An 18,324-nucleotide genomic window follows, 5' to 3' on the forward strand; every position below is an offset into this window, starting at 1 on the left:
CTGTCCTCTGATCTTGAGAACGTGGTACAATGGGGGAAGAGGTGGCTGGTTTTACATTTTATGTATCTAAAACCAAGCTTCCATCTTTATATCATCAACGCTCTGATCCCCATCTGAAATGGATGGCTCTCGTCTTAGAGAAACCTCATGTTTTGACAAACTTCTGGGCTTGACCTTTACTCCTGATCTGAAATGGAATACGTACATCAAATCTGTTGCCAAGGTCGCTGCTTATCCTGCCTTGACAGAGTACAAAATAGACTTCATAGCTTAGTGAGGGACGCCCTTTTCTCTTCCCTGCAACCTCTTTCCTACAGAAGGAACGTTGCGAGCCTGTCTTTGTTTTGTCATTATTTCCATGGTAAGTGCTCATCTGAGCTCCAATCTCTGGTAACCCCTTGCCAATCTTTCACGAAAAACACCCATCTAGCTGAAACCACTGTCAATAATTTTCCCCACTCTTTAACTGTGCCTACATCAGAACATAGATTTCATGAAGAAAGCTTCTTTCTTAGAACTGCACGCCTGTGGAACTCTCTTCCGCTTGCCTGTTTCCCAGCTGACTACAACTTGGTTGTTTTCAAGTCTCATATAAACAAATTCTTGATGAACCGCCCCCTTAAGTAATCCAATTTACCAAATTTCCATTACTAACGATTACTACAATAATATCCCATTGATTACTGTACATTCAATAACCCTTATCCTTGAGTGGCCTACGGGCCTTGATAAGTGGTGACTCCTATGTAAAAAACAAATATATATATATATATATATATATATAGTCAGCCACATACAGTACTGTTTTGCTGTTTCACAGCTCATCAGTACGGCTAGACAAGCAACTACCTCAAGCCAAACAACAGCCGGAGCTTCTAACCATTGCACTATATGGCTGCTACTATGTGGGCAATGAATTAACAATGTTTTGACATTGTCCAAATACCTAAACTCTGTTTGTTTACATAGAGAGCATCGCTTCATACGCTAATGGTAATTTGTATATCACTTTCCAAATGCTCAAACTAAGATAGGGAACATTATAGTCATCCACATACAGTATTGTTTCGCTGTTTCACAGCTCATCAATGCAGCTAGATAAGCAACTAGCTCAAGCCGAGATCGAAAGCCGATAAGTCAACATCGATGGTGAACACTTGTCACATCTCATCTCTGCTGATGGTACACCCTCCCCAGGAACTAAATGCCATTCTAAACGACATCCACTCTAAGAGCAAACCGGTTGACCTCAACGTGCACTTTGGGAAGACCAAGGTGACGTTAAATCAGCACGCTGCCAAGTCACCCATAATTGTTGATTGAGGAAATTTAAAGCTACATCTATTTGGCAAAGAAAATTATGAAAGATGGAGATCTCCTCCCTGAGATAAAGAGAAGGGTCATATTAAGATGAGCAGCTTTTGGGAAAGTGGCGAATATCATGAGAAGCAGAAAAGCAAGTCAATCAAAGAGAAGATCTTCAGTGAATATGTACTACCTATGGTGATGATCTATGGGAGTGAAACATGGGCCTAACAACTCACTAACAAGTGAAATCTTGGCAGTGGCACAAAGGGAGATGAAAGGATAATGTTAGGCATCACTCTACAAGACAGAAAGACAAACATCTGGATCCGTTAACAAACAAGTATTATTGACATCAATACTGCCATCAAAACATCCAAACACAGATGGGCAAGGCATGTAGCCAGACAACATGACAACAGATGGTCTATCAGTACAATGGAATGGACACCTCCTGAACATAAGAGACCAAAAGGAAAACCAAAAACGAGATAGAGGGACGACCTGATACAACACATGGGTCCCACATGGCAGCAGATAGAGATAGATGGCTAAAGTCCAGGGAGGGGTTCCTCATTGAGCGATAAAACCTTTATATATATATATATATATATATATAATCCAAACCAAAATACTAATCGCAATACCTCTAACCCACCCAGTCGCATTAGGAGAAAGAAAAATATTTGGTTTAATCCTCCATTTAGCCTAAATATCAAAACTAATATACCTAAGGAATTCTTCAACATTGTACAAAACTCTTTCAAATACCCACACAGATATAGTCCTATTTTCAATAAAAATTCAATCAGAATTTCTTATTCTACAATGACTAATTTAGCACAAAGAATCTTAACATCTAATAACAAAAAAATTAAATTAACCCAAAAAATCCCTTTCCCAATTAAACCCAAAACTAACTGTAATTGTAATAGCAAATATCTTTGCCCACTCAATAATGATTGCATCCATAAAGATGTTATATATTCTTGCACTATTACTGAGCTCTCACGCAATCCTCCCATAACAGGCACTAATATTTCATCTTCAAGTTATCCTTCTTCTGATATAGTTAATAATCCAATACACTACCCGAGCAGCCCCTCCATCTACAATCATACAACTAGCAATAATAATAATAATATTAATGAGAATAATAATATTTCTCCTAACAGCCATCCTAACACTAACAACACTCATTATCCCTCCAAAATAGTCCTCATACAATCATTGTCCCACCATTTGTTGAGCACTATGAACAAAATTCAAACCATTCAACTAATACAAATCAGGAAATTAATATTTATACCAGACCTCGAGCTTTTAATAAAGTACATATATATATCGGCGCTACTTCAACATTAATTAAGAAAACAATATCAAACCACATTTCTTCTTTTAACAACCATAATTCTAATAATAACCAAGGAACTTCTCTAACCACTTTAATTAAAAAACTTAACTTTAATAATACTCCCTTCTCAATCAAATGGACTATCATAAAAAAAGTTAAGTCTTATACTCCAGGCTCTAAGTCATGTCGCCTCTGCACAACCGAAGCTATAACTATAATTACTTCCCCTTAAAGTAACAATATAATAAATTCTAAAAATGAACTGATCTCTTTCTGTAAACATAAGTCCAAATTTAATTATGGCAATTTTGAAATTACATAGTTATTACATTTACCTTTTAGATAGATATATAATTTTTTCTTTAACTTTATCGTTTTTTCGACATACTTTCTTAATACTTTATAATTTAATAATCCTTTATTTTATTTCTTTATTTCTTCTTTGTTTGGCCGGTTTTTTATCTTCAATTTCTGTTTTAGTCTTTAAATATTCCTATCTATCTAATATATCAATCTACCCACACTTCATATCTTGTATGTATATTTACTTATATTTTACTATATGCATTTACTTACTTTCTTGCTTTTTCCTGAATTTGCAGATACCAGCCATCCTCCTTAAATAATTTTTTTTTTTATATTTTATTTTTTATTTATTTATTTATTGTTTATTCATTATTTATTTTCTATTTATTTATTAATTTATTTATTTATTTATTTTCCATTATGTGTCTCTTGCTGACTTTTTCTTAATAACCTGGACATTTCAGTTGACCTATATTATTTTGCCCTATAAATTTTTTCACGCCTTTTAACATTTCCTGTCTGGGTCATTTTGACATTTGTTTTTCTATTTTATATTTAATTCTATCATCATTTAATATTTTTTCCCTTCTTCTTCCCTGGTCTTTCTTATTTATATTTATGTCTCAGCAGCAGTGATAAAAGCATATCTTATTTTTCTTTTATTAATATTATTGAAATTTTTCCCCTTTTCCCTTGTACATAATTGTGAATTATTCCATGGATTTCGGCCTTTGGATTATTTTGGACCATCTTCCAATTACATGATTTCCTTGGATTTTACTTGTGCAAATGGAAATTCTATTAACTTTCTTTAAGTTATATTTTTGGATTTTACCGTCATTGGATTATTTATCTTTCACCAAACTATCCATTCACGTGTAATCACCTTTTTCTTCACCATATTCCCTCTGCTTCACTTTTTTGTTATCAAGTAAGATCTTTGACTTACCTGTTGTTTCATCAAATACTTTTGTATGCAAAATCTGATCCCGCATTTTGCTAATTCCTACCCTCTGATGAGAAGGAAAGTATTTCTTTGAAACTCCGCGGATTAAGGACTATCCACTTATCAAGTGTTTCCTTTTCAGATTAAATATGTTTTTAACTCTTTTTCAAAGTATTTTTAACATGTTTTATTAACTGTTTGCTCCTATATATATGCATATATATATATATATATATATATATATATATATATATATACATATGCATATATATATGCATATATATATATACATGCATATATATATATATATATATATATATATATATATATATATATATATATATATATATATATTCAACGAATCATGCTTTTTCTGACTGCTGGAAAACTGCTTCTGTTGTACCAGTTTACAAGACTTCTGGCGAAAGAACTGACCATTAAATTATCGCCCAATTAGTCTCCTTCTTCTTTTCACAAAAATATTTGAGTCTGTAATTAATCAAGCTCTAGTCCACCACCTTACAGATACTAAACTTCTGTCCGACCATCAATCTGGATTTAGGCAAGCCCATTCTACTGCAGATATTCTAACTGTAATCTTTGAATCTATATACCATGCACTGGATAAGGTAGGGGAGGGGAGGGAAGTACTCCTAGATATATCTAAGGCTTTTGACATGGTATGGCCGGATGGTCTTCTCATGAACACATATCCAAGGTAATGGCAGAAACCCCTAGAGGAAGACCTCCAATCTGTTGTGGAATGGGAACAAAAGTTGATAGTAACTAAGCTCGTTTCCATTAATAATTATAAGAAACCTTCTCAGCCACCAATAGTTATGGCTAGAGATACATTATCTGAAAGTACTTCTTTCAAGCTCCTCTACTTAACGTTCACAGGGAACATAAGCTGGAAGAGATACATCAAGGGTATTGCCGTGGCAGCTGTGAGAAAAGTGGGTTTTCTCAATCGTGCTTGTTACTTACACCTGAAAATATCCTGGACCTCTATAAGGCCACATTTGGGTTGGTTTATCTGCTACTAGTTTCTCACTCTTGGACAGGGTTCAAAAGAGAGTCGCCAATCTGATAGGTGCTGAACTGTCATCTAAGCTTCAGTCTCTGTCCCATCGACGAAATGTAGCATCCCTCTGCTTGTTTTACAAATATTTTAATGGTGGATGCTCCGGAAAACTATGAGCCTTTGTATCCCCTCGATGTAAACACCCCCGACAAACAGCAAAGTCCCACCCCTATACAATAGAGATTCCTAGATGTAAAAACTCCTTCTACTCTAATAGTTTCTTCCCCAGAACTGCTAGACTTTGGAATTCCATTCTGAGTTCTTGCTTCCCCCAACTGTACTGACATGCATAAGTTCAAATGTAATGTGAACAGACATCTTGCTGCTCAACTCCCTTCATAGTATCCCTGCAACGTATGTCCCTGATAGTAACCCTATACATCAAAGTGGCATTCTGCCTTGTTTGGGATAAATATATATATATATATATATATATATATATATATATATATCCAGCACTCTGCTGGAATTCTTTTTCCAAAAAAATAAATAAATAATCATATATATATATATATATATATATTCAGAAAGTTTAGATGTAAGTTTAGATCTAAGTCATCGATACTGTCGGTTTCAAACCTTGAAAATATGGGACCGTTTTAGATCCCCATATCATGCTCTATTCAGTCGGTACTCATCTGTTTTATAACCGGAATTGGAAACATACACATACATTACAAGATCTCGTGCAAATATCGTTTGTTTGTTTTTTAAACAACCTTAAATTTACAAAAAATTGTCCATTTAATATTTTGGACGCTAAATAAAATAAAATAAAAATAAAAGGAAGAAGAAAAAGAAAAGCAAGGAGAACTTGTATATACTTTAATGTTTCTGTGTATATAATTCTAATATATGTGAACTATTTATCGCGTCATCTATGAAAAAATATGGTTCATTAAATTATTAATTTTAAATTTTTTTCCGGTCTTAAACGAAATTGTTTTTATCCTTTCTAAACTAGTCTAAGGGAGATAATTTTGTAAAGGCCTGAAGCCTAATTCGAATAAATAATAATTATCTTTATTTTTATTCTTCTTCTATATGTACTATATAATACATGCTTATATTTCCCTTCAACCGCTTTATTTAATATGGGTCAAGTAGAAATTTCCTTTAAATAGTCTGATAGTTTGTTTTTTTTTACTCACATTCATCCCTAACAAGGCACATTGCCACTTGGATGTAAGGGGCAACTATTTGGGACCATGCCTGAGAAAGATTAACAAGATGTTCTTTTACATTACATTTAAACTTCTGCATATCAGTACAGTCAAGGAAGCAGGTAGTAGGAAGGGAATTCCAAAGTCTAGCTGTTTGAGGGAAAAAAAACTATTAGAATAGAAAGCTTTCTTGCATTTAGGGACCTCAACAGCGGAGGGGTGAGATGTTATTGCTAAGCGGGTTTGTCGGGGATATGTACGTCCATGGGGCACAAGTGTAACGAGTTCATCAGAAGACATCTCATTAAAATATTTGTAAAACAGACACAGTGATCTAACATTGTGGCAATGCGACAGGAGTTGGAGCTTTGTTGACAAAGTGGAACCGATTAATTTCGAAACTATTTTGGGAACCTATCCAAGAGGGAGAAGCTAGTGGTAGATGCATCAGCCCAGATGTGGCAACAATACTCCATGCATGGGCGAATGGTGGCCTTGTAAAGGTACAGGATACTCTCAGGTGTGAGTAGTCTTCTAGTTCGATAGAGGAAACCCACCTTTTTTTCAGCAGTTTTCGCAATGTCCCCAATGTATTTGTTCCAGTTCATATTGCCTGAAAATGTTAGGCTGAGGAGTTTGAAGGAAGAATTTTTAAATAGGGTGTTATTTGTCATGGATATAGGCGGTTGGAGAGCCGTCTTGTAATTGTTAAAGGAATGCAACTTAGTTTTACTAGCATTAAATGTTACCATTGGCTCTATTCCACTATGGTCTGGAGGTCATTTTCTAACGATTCTGCCATTGTCTTAGATTTATATACATCCGTTCTTCTCTCATGCATGTTATAGAGCGTTGTATGATCAGCAAATATAACAATCTGGAACACAATATTATCAGGAATAATAGTGGTATAAGTATCGAACCCTGAGTCACTCCCGTATTAATAGTATGCTGCTTGGATGTACATCCATTAATAGCAATCTGGTATTGGTTAGTTAATAACTTTTATTGGATTAATCAATAATTTTTGTAAATTAATTATGCAGTAAATAAAGAGAAACATACTTTTCTTCTTTAAATAACTTCATCGTGGAAGGTATATCGATGATGCAGAAACAAATCAATTAACACTTAACATTTCTTAGCATATAGAGACACGTCTGTTTATTTTTAAATTCGTGCACGAAAGAAGACACGTTGCATTACGTGTTTTTATATAAAAAGGGAGACAACTCTAGGTTGCTTACATCCTTGAAAAATAAGGGTCAAAGAGAGACAACTCTTCAGTATTTAAAAATCCGATAATATTGATAGGCTTTTAATTCCGCCCCTCAATTGCAATTGGATTTTAAGTCAGTTTTCTAATACAGTTCCTTCAGTTTTATAAATTGTCTGCTCACAAGTCCTTTATAATATTTTTCCCAGGCATTGTCTACTTCTCGGTAACTCCTTGGAACGTTTCATTGTTTATATGGGTTCATACATTTAACAAAAACTTTTAAATTTCAATATGTGCACAGCGATTTAAGAAAATTACGTACCTGTGGTCAAGTAACCTTTGCAAACCTCTAAATAGCAATACCATGCCTCTGTTGGGCAATAATTATTTTGTTTGATCACTCACTAATAAAAGGTCCTGAATCTCTACAGTAGAATTCACCAAACCAACCAAACTTAGATGTTTTTCTTTCGGATCTGCAACAACCTTGGAACTGTTTTCACAACTTCAGAAAGGCAACTGCACAAAAATCACTGCCTACAAACCTGTTGTTCCATTGCTTCTCAAGCGCTGAGACATGTCAGAGATTAATACTAGGAATGTGTTAGACTTGATTTAATTCAGATTTTCATTTTTAAGAAAAAGAAAATGTGTCGTGGTGGTTTGCATGCACTTTGTGTCAAATGCGATCATGATTTGCGCATCCATTTTTCAACCTGCTGCAAACTATTTTTCTTAGAACATCGGCTAGCAGTATTTAATTTCAACGTCACTTCCGGCACCAGTGGACTATCAGTTTTCCCAATGAGAAGGTCACAGATACATTCAACTTTAGCCTTCTTTGTCTTTTCTCCAACTTTGGTTCACTTTAATTCTCCATTCATTCACGGGGTGTCGCCTCTCCAATGGTCATCTCTTTCACCCCAGTCAAAGCGACCACTGTCAATTCAATCATTTAATTCTTGACAATTTCTGTTAATCAGTTCGTTCTTTCTCTACACATTTTCTTTCGGCAACGTTTTCGATATTGATTTCTCCGTTTTGGATTGAGGTGATAATTCTGTAAAAAACTTGTTTTCCCCATGAAATTTTCATTTTAGTTTTCACATTTCGAAAATCACTTTCACAAACATCCTTATGCACAATTCTGAGACGTTAAGTGTTTTGGTTTCCACCAGTTTTTTTGTTTTTTTTAATAAGGAACGATGATGTTTTCCATCCAAACACAAAAGTTGATATCCTTTTTTGTGTTACTATATGAGCAAGTAATTGCTGCATATGCTGCTTCCTTTATTTTATTGCAGTTCAAATGGTACATACTTTCGAACCTGTAGTTATTATTTTCTGTTTGTCCAAAAGTTTATAACCTGTCTCGGTAAATATGCAAGTCTTCCCAGATTTAGTAGCTCTCGATACGCTTAATAATTTGTAACATGATTTGGGAACGTATCAAGTCTCATACAACTTGCGTCTTTGGTATTTTCCTTTTGGTACATTTTCATTTAATTCTATTGTTTCTACTCTTAATGCTTCGACTGAGAATTTGTCACCAAGGGTTATTTCTTCTGCCACATCCAATTTTCGGAAATTAATAAATTTCTTCATATCATTACACATGTGACATGGAACACCAAATTGAAATTCTCTTTAGTAAGTTCACCAAGCAGTCGACAATCACGTTTAATGTGTTTGATTTTTCCACAATGAAAACACTTGGCATCCTTTCTGCTGACGTGATGTTATGATGTCATGGCTTTCAATTTTGAATTATTATCTCCCTTTTCTTTAATTTTGGATTCTTCACGAAAATCAGATGATGTGGACGAATATTTAACATAATTAAATCTTCCAATGAACTACAAGCCCTTGTACCTCCTCGACAAAAAAATCCAGCAACATTGATAGGTTTTCAATACTTGGATGATCCTATTGTCTAAGAAGTATCTAATTATATTTAGTATACGTCCATTTATACCATGGCATTTCATTTTCATTAGCAGCTCCTCATGCCAGACTTTGTCAAAGGCCTTGGATATATCAAGGACTACATCCCTGGTTTTGCCCGCCTTATCGAGTACATGATATATGCGTTTAGAGATGACTGTTAAAATATCTGCAGTAGAACGACATTGCTTAAATCCATACTATTTGTCAGAGAGAAGATTTGCTTTTGCAAGGTGGTGGACAAGTGCTTGATTAATTAAGGTAAAGATTTTAACGAAGAGGTGGAGGAGACTAATAGGGTGATAATTGAGAAGGTCAGTCCTTTCATCAAAATTCTTGTACACTGGTACCACAGAGGCCACTTTCCAGCAAATAGAGAAGCAAGATTCAGGAAAGCATTTATTATAGCGCTTGGAAAGTATGACGGTTAGCTCAGCTGAGCATTTCTTAATTAGTATAGCAAGGATGAGATCAGGCCCACACTAAGTTTTTTATGATATCGCGGACATGAGAAGAGCTGATTTTTACATCATCTAGTGTGGCTTCAGTCCACATAGGTAAATTTGGGAGGGGGTTGTTTGTTGACTCTAAGGTGGAGTTGGAGCTGAATCGCCGCCCAAGCAGTTCTGCCTTCTCTGTTACCATGCATGCAACCTTCTGGTTGTTGGATAATGGAGGAATTACTTATTGCTCTTTATTCACTACTCTATTATAGATTTTCCAGAAATCATGAGTTCCTAGCTTTTGAGATTCTATGCATTCCCTGATTATTTCAGTATGCTTTCTTTTGGCTGTCCCTATTTCTCTCTTACAACAAATTTTTGCCTATTTGTATTTGACCTATGACGTACAAACCAGCAGAATGCATGCTGTCTTTGTGCAATAGAAGCTGCACAATCTGTAGTGAACCATGGGGGTAAGTGGGGCTTTCTATAATAATTTCGTGTGGGAATATGTGTTTCAATGCCCGTTTTGCACTATTCAGTTGTCTCATTGGCACACTGTTCAGCAAGAAGAGAGAAGATATCGGTCCACGGGGCATCTCTGATGTGTTCTTTAATGGCTTCCCAGTCAGCCTTTTTGTAGTTTTTTTTTTTTTTTTTTTTTTTTTTACAAAGGCATCACCACATTATCAAGGCCCAGAGGCCACTCAAGGATAAGGGTTAAAGAGTGTACAGTAGAAGTTGGTCAATATAGTAATCATTAGTAATGAAAATTTGGTAAATTTAATAACTTATATGGAACGGCTCATCAAGAACTTATTTACTTTAGACTTGAACAAAACCATATTGTAGTCAGCCGGAAAGCAGGAAAACGGAAGACAATTCCACAGGCGTGCAGTTCTAAGAAAGAAGCTTTGTTCATGGAATCTACGTTTAGGTTTAGGCACAGATAAAGAGTGGGGGAAATTATTGATAGTGTTTACAGCTAGACGAGTGTTTCTTGTGAAAGTTTGGCGAGGGGGGACCATAGATTGAAGCTCAGTTGAACACTTTCCATGAAAATAACGATACATCAGAGACAAACTCGCAACATCTCTTCTGTGAGATAGAGGTTGCAAGGAGGAGAAAAGGACATCTCCTACGAGGCTACGAAGTCTATTTTGAACTCTATCAAGGCAGGACAAGTTCTTTCTAGCAGCTCCTGCCCAGATGTGGCAACAGTATTCCATCCTTGGACGTACCTGGCTCTTATATAGATAGAGAATAGCATCAGCAGTGAGATATCTACTGGATCGATAGAAAGATCCCACCATTTTTCCAGCGGCCTTGGCAACAGATTTGATATACGTGTTCCATTTAAGATCAGGAGTAATGGTCAAGCCCAGAAGCTTGTCAAAACTTGAGGCCTCCTGAAGACGAGAGCCATTCATTTCAATTGATGACAAATGTGGATTAGAATGTTGATGATGTAAAGAGAGAAGCTTGGTTTTAGATGCATTAAAAGTAACCAGCCACTCCTTTCCCCATTGTACTACGTGCTCAAGATCAGAGGAGAGAGAATTGGAGAGAACTTGCTCGTTTACTGTCTTAGATGTGGTACCATAAATGGTAGTGTCGTCAGCATAAATGTCTACAAATGATGTAAGGATATGATTTGGAAGATCATTAATGTAGATCAGGAAAAGAGTTGGGCCCAGGATGGATCCCTGAGGGACACCGGCATTAATATTGTGAGCTTCTGATTTTTGCCCCTCAACTACTACTCTTATGAATCTATCAGAAAGAAATGATTTAATAATTGAGAAGACTTTTCCAGCTATACCATAGCTAGCGATCTTATGAAGTAAACCTTTATGCCATACCCTATCAAAGGCTTTAGATATGTCAAGAGCAATTGCCCTAGAAAGATTGCCACCGTCGAGAGATTTGCTAATCCTATGCGATATAACTGTAAGGACATCTGCTGTAGATCTAGCAGAACGGAAACCATATTGAGTGTCACTAAGAAGGTTATTTTTGTTGAGATGTTTGATTACTTCTGTATTTAATACAGATTCTAGCAACTTACTCATGACGCACAGGAGACTTATTGGCCTGTACTGAGAGGGGGATGAGCGATCACCTGAATTCTTAAATACAGGGCATACTGATGAGATTTTCCAGGGAGATGGGAAACTATTCTCCTTAAGACAACGTTTAAACAGTTTTGTAAGTATGGGCGCTAGTTCAGGTTGAAGTTTTTTGAGTACTATAATTGGAATACCATCAGGGCCAGTTGCTTTACTGGAATCAAGGTTTTTGATTAGCTTGGCAACATCACGTACAGATATACGTATATCACATAGCGTGTTTTCTGATACAAGAGGAAATATTGGGGGTTGGCGGTCTTGGTCGCAAAGGGTAGAATTAGCTGCAAAGTTCTTGACAAAGAGTTTGGCTTTGTCTGATGCTGACGAGATTACCTCAGATCCATTGATAATAGTTGGGATGGAGCACACGCTTCTGTTCAGGATTCTGTTTGCTATTTGCCAAAACTGGTGGGAACCAAGCCGCTGCTCAGCTACTTTGGACTTAACAGATTGAGCATACAACTCTCTTGCGTTCCTTATTACTTTCTTACAATGGTTGCTGGCAGTCCTGAAAACGGCTTTAGTTTCCATACATCTATTACGTTTGAAGCAGTGGAAAAAGTGATTTCTGTGCGCAATGGCAGCAGCACATTCTGGAGAGAACCATGGCTGGCTGTTAGGTTTTTGCTGAAATTTTTTAGAGGGTATGAAATGGTCAATACCTACAATTAACCATTCAGTTAGGTCTAATACTATAGAGGACACATCCTTTTTAAACATGGAATGCAGAGGTAGATCAGATATAAATGTACGGAAGCTATCCCAGTCAGCCTTAGTGTATCGATATACTGTACGATGAAGAGGTACGTCTGGGGACTTATTACATTTCATTTTTATCTTAATTGATACAACAGAGTGGTCGGAAGATCCAAGAGGCGACAGAACAGAAACTGAACATAGTTCAGGGCAAGTTGTGAGAAAAAGGTCTAGTAGGCTCGCATACTGGCCGTCATTATCGGACACACGGGTAGGTTCCTGAACAATCTGAGTGAGGTCATAGGCAATGGAGAAATCATGACAGAACCTCCCCTCATCATCGGTCTTGTTTGAGTGGGTCAACCATTCGACGTTGTGAACATTGAAGTCTCCACATACGTGAATGTTAGCTGAAGGATAAGTAGAAAGGACTTGGTCAATTTTCTCAGATATGCTTTGAAAGATAGTAACTCCGCTGTTGTGGGGGCGATAGAGAGTAAATATAAATGCAGTAGTGTGAGCTAAAGCAACCCGGAAGCACATATAAGGTAAGTTAGGATCTTCCCTGGAGATGTCCCTCCCACATGGAAAGCTATCTTTAATATAGGCACATATTCCATGCCCATGGCGATCTTGGGGGTCAGATTTAGAAGTTAAGTTAGAGTATCCTGTAATTGCAAACTCATCAAGGGAAATAGCCTGTCCAATGCCAGTTTCACTTAAAAATAAAAGGTCTGGTTTAGTCTCCTGTAATTGGGTTTCAACCTCTGGAAGGTTAGAACGTAGACCCCTGATGTTGGAGAAGGAGACATGGTAGTAGGGGTCTACGTTGGAAGTTGGAGAACCGGGTTTAATCGTGTATTTTTTCTTGAAACTTGTCATGATGAAATTTTGGAATTTGTGGACTAGGTCGACAGATTTACTTAGAGCAGGACAGAGAGGGGAAACTAAGAGAGAAAAAGAAACGAAGAATTTTTTTTTTTTTTTTTGTACCACATGATAAGGTAAAGCCGTAACAATTACCCACTAGTATGGCATCGAGAGGCCCCACCAGAAGCTACTGCATGGTCCAGATTCCATTCACCAAATGGCAATACAGCAGCCCCAGTACTTTGCACCTGCTGATAGGACAGCCTCCTTAGTGGTTAATCCAAGGTTCGGGTCCCTGACTATCAGGCGGATAACGTCAGCCCAGACAAAACGTTTACCTCCAGCACCCTTACTAGTGACATGGCTACAAGGATAGACATAGAAACAGAAAATTTCCACCAACTCTCCCAACTGTTCGCGCAAAAATACTGCCAACCTAGAAAACAGCTTTTTCTTCTCCCTTTGTCAGAAAAATCACTCATTTAAAAATGAGGACTGAGGGACAAATAAGAAGAAGCGAGAGTAACAGGAGCTGCCGATAACGCATCCACAATGCGTTTTCTACTCTCCATTAAAAAAAAAAAAAAAAAAAATAAATAAATAATAAAAAATAAAAAATAACTATTAAGTATTGTACTTAATAAAAGTCCAACGGACCTGTTTAAGGGAAAGTATGGTGATAGATTCCCCTCCCACGAACTAAAAATGAGTACAATTAGGTAATCTATTTTTGCAATCAACTCGGTAGATAAATAAACATTTATGGACGAGAAAAAAAAAAAAAAAAAAAAAAAAAAAATTAAAGCTAGCATTTAATACAACAGAAATACATAAATTAAATACTGAAATAAAATGTAGTTATTAATATTTGAATCTTAAAATAAAAAGTGCGAATTAATAGAGAAAATCACTTATCACAACAACGCATTCCGTCTCCAAACTAGTGAAGAATTTAACTTTTAATAGCGTTCAGAAGATTTTTTTTTTTAAATTAACCGTTAAGAGAAAGCGTGATTTTATTCTGAACTTTAACTAATCACGTTTTAAGCAACTTATGATATAAAACAAAATCGGATGGGGGGGGGGGTTTCTTCCGAAGGTTAGTTGGTGACGTTATAAGTAATTGCGAGATAAGATGGGAGCCAGAAATTAGGGGTGGGGGACTGAAAATGATAATATAATGGATTCATTATACAATATTTAAGATCAACTTGGTAGATAAACATTTATGGACGAGAAAAAAAAAAAAAAAAAAAAAAAAAATTAAAGCTAGCATTTAATACAACAGAAATACATAAATTAAATACTGAAATAAAATGTAGTTATTAATATTTGAATCTTAAAATAAAAAGTGCGAATTAATAGAGAAAATCACTTATCACAACAACGCATTCCGTCTCCAAACTAGTGAGGAATTTAACTTTTAATAGCGTTCAGAAGATTTTTTTTTTTTTAAATTAACCGTTAAGAGAAAGCGTGATTTTATTCTGAACTTTAACTAATCACGTTTTAAGTAACTTATGATATGAAACAAAATCGGATGGGGGGGGGGGGTTCTTCCGAAGGTTAGTTGGTGACGTTATAAGTAATTGCGAGATAAGATGGGAGCCAGAAATTAGGGGTGGGGGACTGAAAATGATAATATAATGGATTCATTATACAATATTTAAGATCAACTTGGTAGATAAACATTTATGGACGAGAAAAAAAAAAAAAAAAAAAAAAAAAAAAAAATTAAAGCTAGCATTTAATACAACAGAAATACATAAATTAAATACTGAAATAAAATGTAGTTATTAATATTTGAATCTTAAAATAAAAAGTGCGAATTAATAGAGAAAATCACTTATCACAACAACGCATTCCGTCTCCAAACTAGTGAGGAATTTAACTTTTAATACCTTGTTGTTTTGAGCAATGGCTCCTCACCTTGGGGTTGGGGTTTAAGTATGATGTCAACTGATACCACTAGGTGGTCTATGTTTCCAAGTGGGCTATGGGCATTAGTCACACAATCCTCAGGTACTGTGGTGAGGAATAGGTCTAGAAGTGAAGCCTGCTGGGGTTCACAATCTGGTAGGCGAGTTGGGAACATTACTGTCGGTGTGAGGGAATGGTCTATAGAGACACTATATGTAGAACATCCAGCTGCATATGTGTAACCTCAGAAACCAAGCCAATTTTTATGGTGGACATTAAAGTCAACAAACACATGTATTTGGGCATTACTATCTAAGGAGAGTACTGCAGCTATACTAAAGTAGTTAGAGGGATTGAAGAGTGTAAGTTTACTGAGAGGTAAGAGGTAATCATCATTATGAAAGCGAGCCTCAAGGGAGGAGGTGAATTAGTTTTGTTTGGGTGGTTGTCTGCTTTGATCATGATGCTTGTTTGGGTTGTTATTTCATTGCGTTTTTGTTTAATTTAAGGTTAGAAGAAGAGTGTTGGGCTAAGTGGGCCAGTTTTGACGCCAAGTATACACACACTTATATTTTATATAAGTTTAATGATATTCCTGGAAATTTTATTCTAAAAACTAATCCATCAGATTGGACAAATTTATTAAAATAAAAATTAAAATTAATATAAACTCCAAATTCAAAATTAAATTGAATTCAAAATTCAAAATAAATGTTAAAATCACAATTAAAAATTTATATTTAACAATTTAAATGTAGTCATTTTATTATCTAAGGAGATGTTACACTGTACTAAAACCTTATAATTATATTCCTATTCTTTTTATAAACTATTCAATGTAATAAAATATGAAATAAAATATAAAAATAAAAATTAAAAAATGAAAATGAAAAAAAGTTTGAATTCAGGTTTTGTCTTTTTTCTCGTCCCATTTTATAAGGAGTGCTCTCTATCTGTGTTTACAACTTTTCAGACATTCGCTCTGCATATTTAAACAGCTTTTTCCTGGATCATAAATTAACTAGAGAATATAATATTACTCACCATTACAAAGCAAGCAGCATTTGAATTCTGGGGAGTATGAAGGTTTGTGTTAAATTTTTCTCTATTTAATGGTAAAAGGTGTCCCCTTTTCTTTTAGCTCCCACACGCGGGTTGCTAAGGCCGTTCTGCTAGATCTACAGCAAATGTGCTAACGGTTATATCTCATAGGATTAGCGAATCTCTCGACAAAGGCTTCATTTCTAGGGCAATTGCTCTCGACATATCAAAGGCCTTTGATAAGGTTTGGCATAAAGGCTTACTACACAAGATTCCCAGCTACGGTATAACTGGAAATGTTTTCTCGATCATTAAATCATTTCTTTTAGATAGGCTCATAAGAGTAGTGGTTGATGGGCAAAAATCAGAGACCCACAGTATTAATGATGGAGTCTCTCAGGGGTCCATACTGGGCCCAACTCTCTTCCTGATCTACATCAATGATCTCCCAAAACACATACTAAAATCTTTCGTTGACATCTATGCTGATGACACGACCATCTATGGCAACACATCAAAGGCCGTAAATGACAAAGTTCTCTCTAATTCTCTCTCCTCTGATCTTGGGCATGTGGTACAATGGGGGAAGAGGTGGCTGGTTACCTTTAATGCATCTAAGACCAAGCTCCTATCTCTACATCATAAACGCTCTGATCCCCATCTGGCATCAATTGAAATGGATAGCTCTCGTCTAGGGTAGGCCCCATGTTTTGATAAGCTTCTGGGTTTGACCTTTACTCCTGATCTGAAATGGAACACATACATCAAGTCTGTGGCCAAGGTCACTGGGAAAATGGTGGGATCCTTCTACTGCTCCAGAAGATATCTCACTACTGATGCAATTCTCTATCTATATAAGAACCAAGTACGTCCAAAGATGGAGTACTGCTGCCACATCTGGGCGGGAGCTGCTAAAAAAGTCTATCCTGCCTTGACAGAGTACAAAATAGACTTTGTGGCTTGGTGGGGGATGCCCTTTTCTCTACCCTGCAACCTCTTTCCCACAGAAGAGACGTAGCGAGCCTGTCGTTGTTCTATTGTTATTTCCATGGCAAGTGCTCGTCTGAGCTCCATTTTCTGGTCCCCCCTCGCCAATCTTTTTCAAAAAATACCTGACTAGCTGAAACCACCGTCAATAATTTTCGCCACTCCTTATCTGTGCCTAAATCAAAACGTAGATTCCATGAACAAAGCTTCTTTCTTAGAACTGCACGCCCGTGGAACGCTGTTCCGCTTGCCTGTTTCCCTCCTGATTTCAACCTGGATGTCTTCAAGTCCAACATAAACAAATTCCTGATGAACCGTTTATTTCTACTACAATTACATTGATTAAACTTTTACTACTTGTTAGCATATATTTCATCCTTCTGTTAGATAATCTGTTTTTTTTTCTTATACATATAAGTATACCTATGTGTACACACATACATGCACATATATATACATATATATATAGATATATGTGTGTGATCGTTTATGTATATTCATGTTTATTTAATTTAATAGCAATAGAAAACAAGCAAATAAATAAATTAAATAAACATGAATATACATAAACGATCACACACATATATTTATATATATATGTATATATATGTGCATGTATGTGTGTACACATAGGTATACTTATATGTATAAGAAAAAAAAGGAGAACGTCTACCTAAAACCACTAAAAAAAAAAAAAAAAAAAGAAAAGGAGAACGTCTACCTAAAATCACTAACCTAGTTCTAAAACAGATCCTTTGTTTGATAAAATGCATGCCCATTGGCTGATAGGAAGGGGCGCGGTGGATACTAGAAAGCTGATTGGCCAACTAGAAATCCTCAACATATATAAAAACAAGAAGCAACCACAAAATTCGCGCATAAGCCTGACGAATCCTATAGTTGGATGAAACGCAGAA

This window comes from Euprymna scolopes, chromosome 23, assembly GCF_053919585.1.
Source record: "Euprymna scolopes isolate OS-2025 chromosome 23, ASM5391958v1, whole genome shotgun sequence".
Taxonomy (NCBI): Eukaryota; Metazoa; Mollusca; class Cephalopoda; order Sepiida; family Sepiolidae; genus Euprymna; species Euprymna scolopes.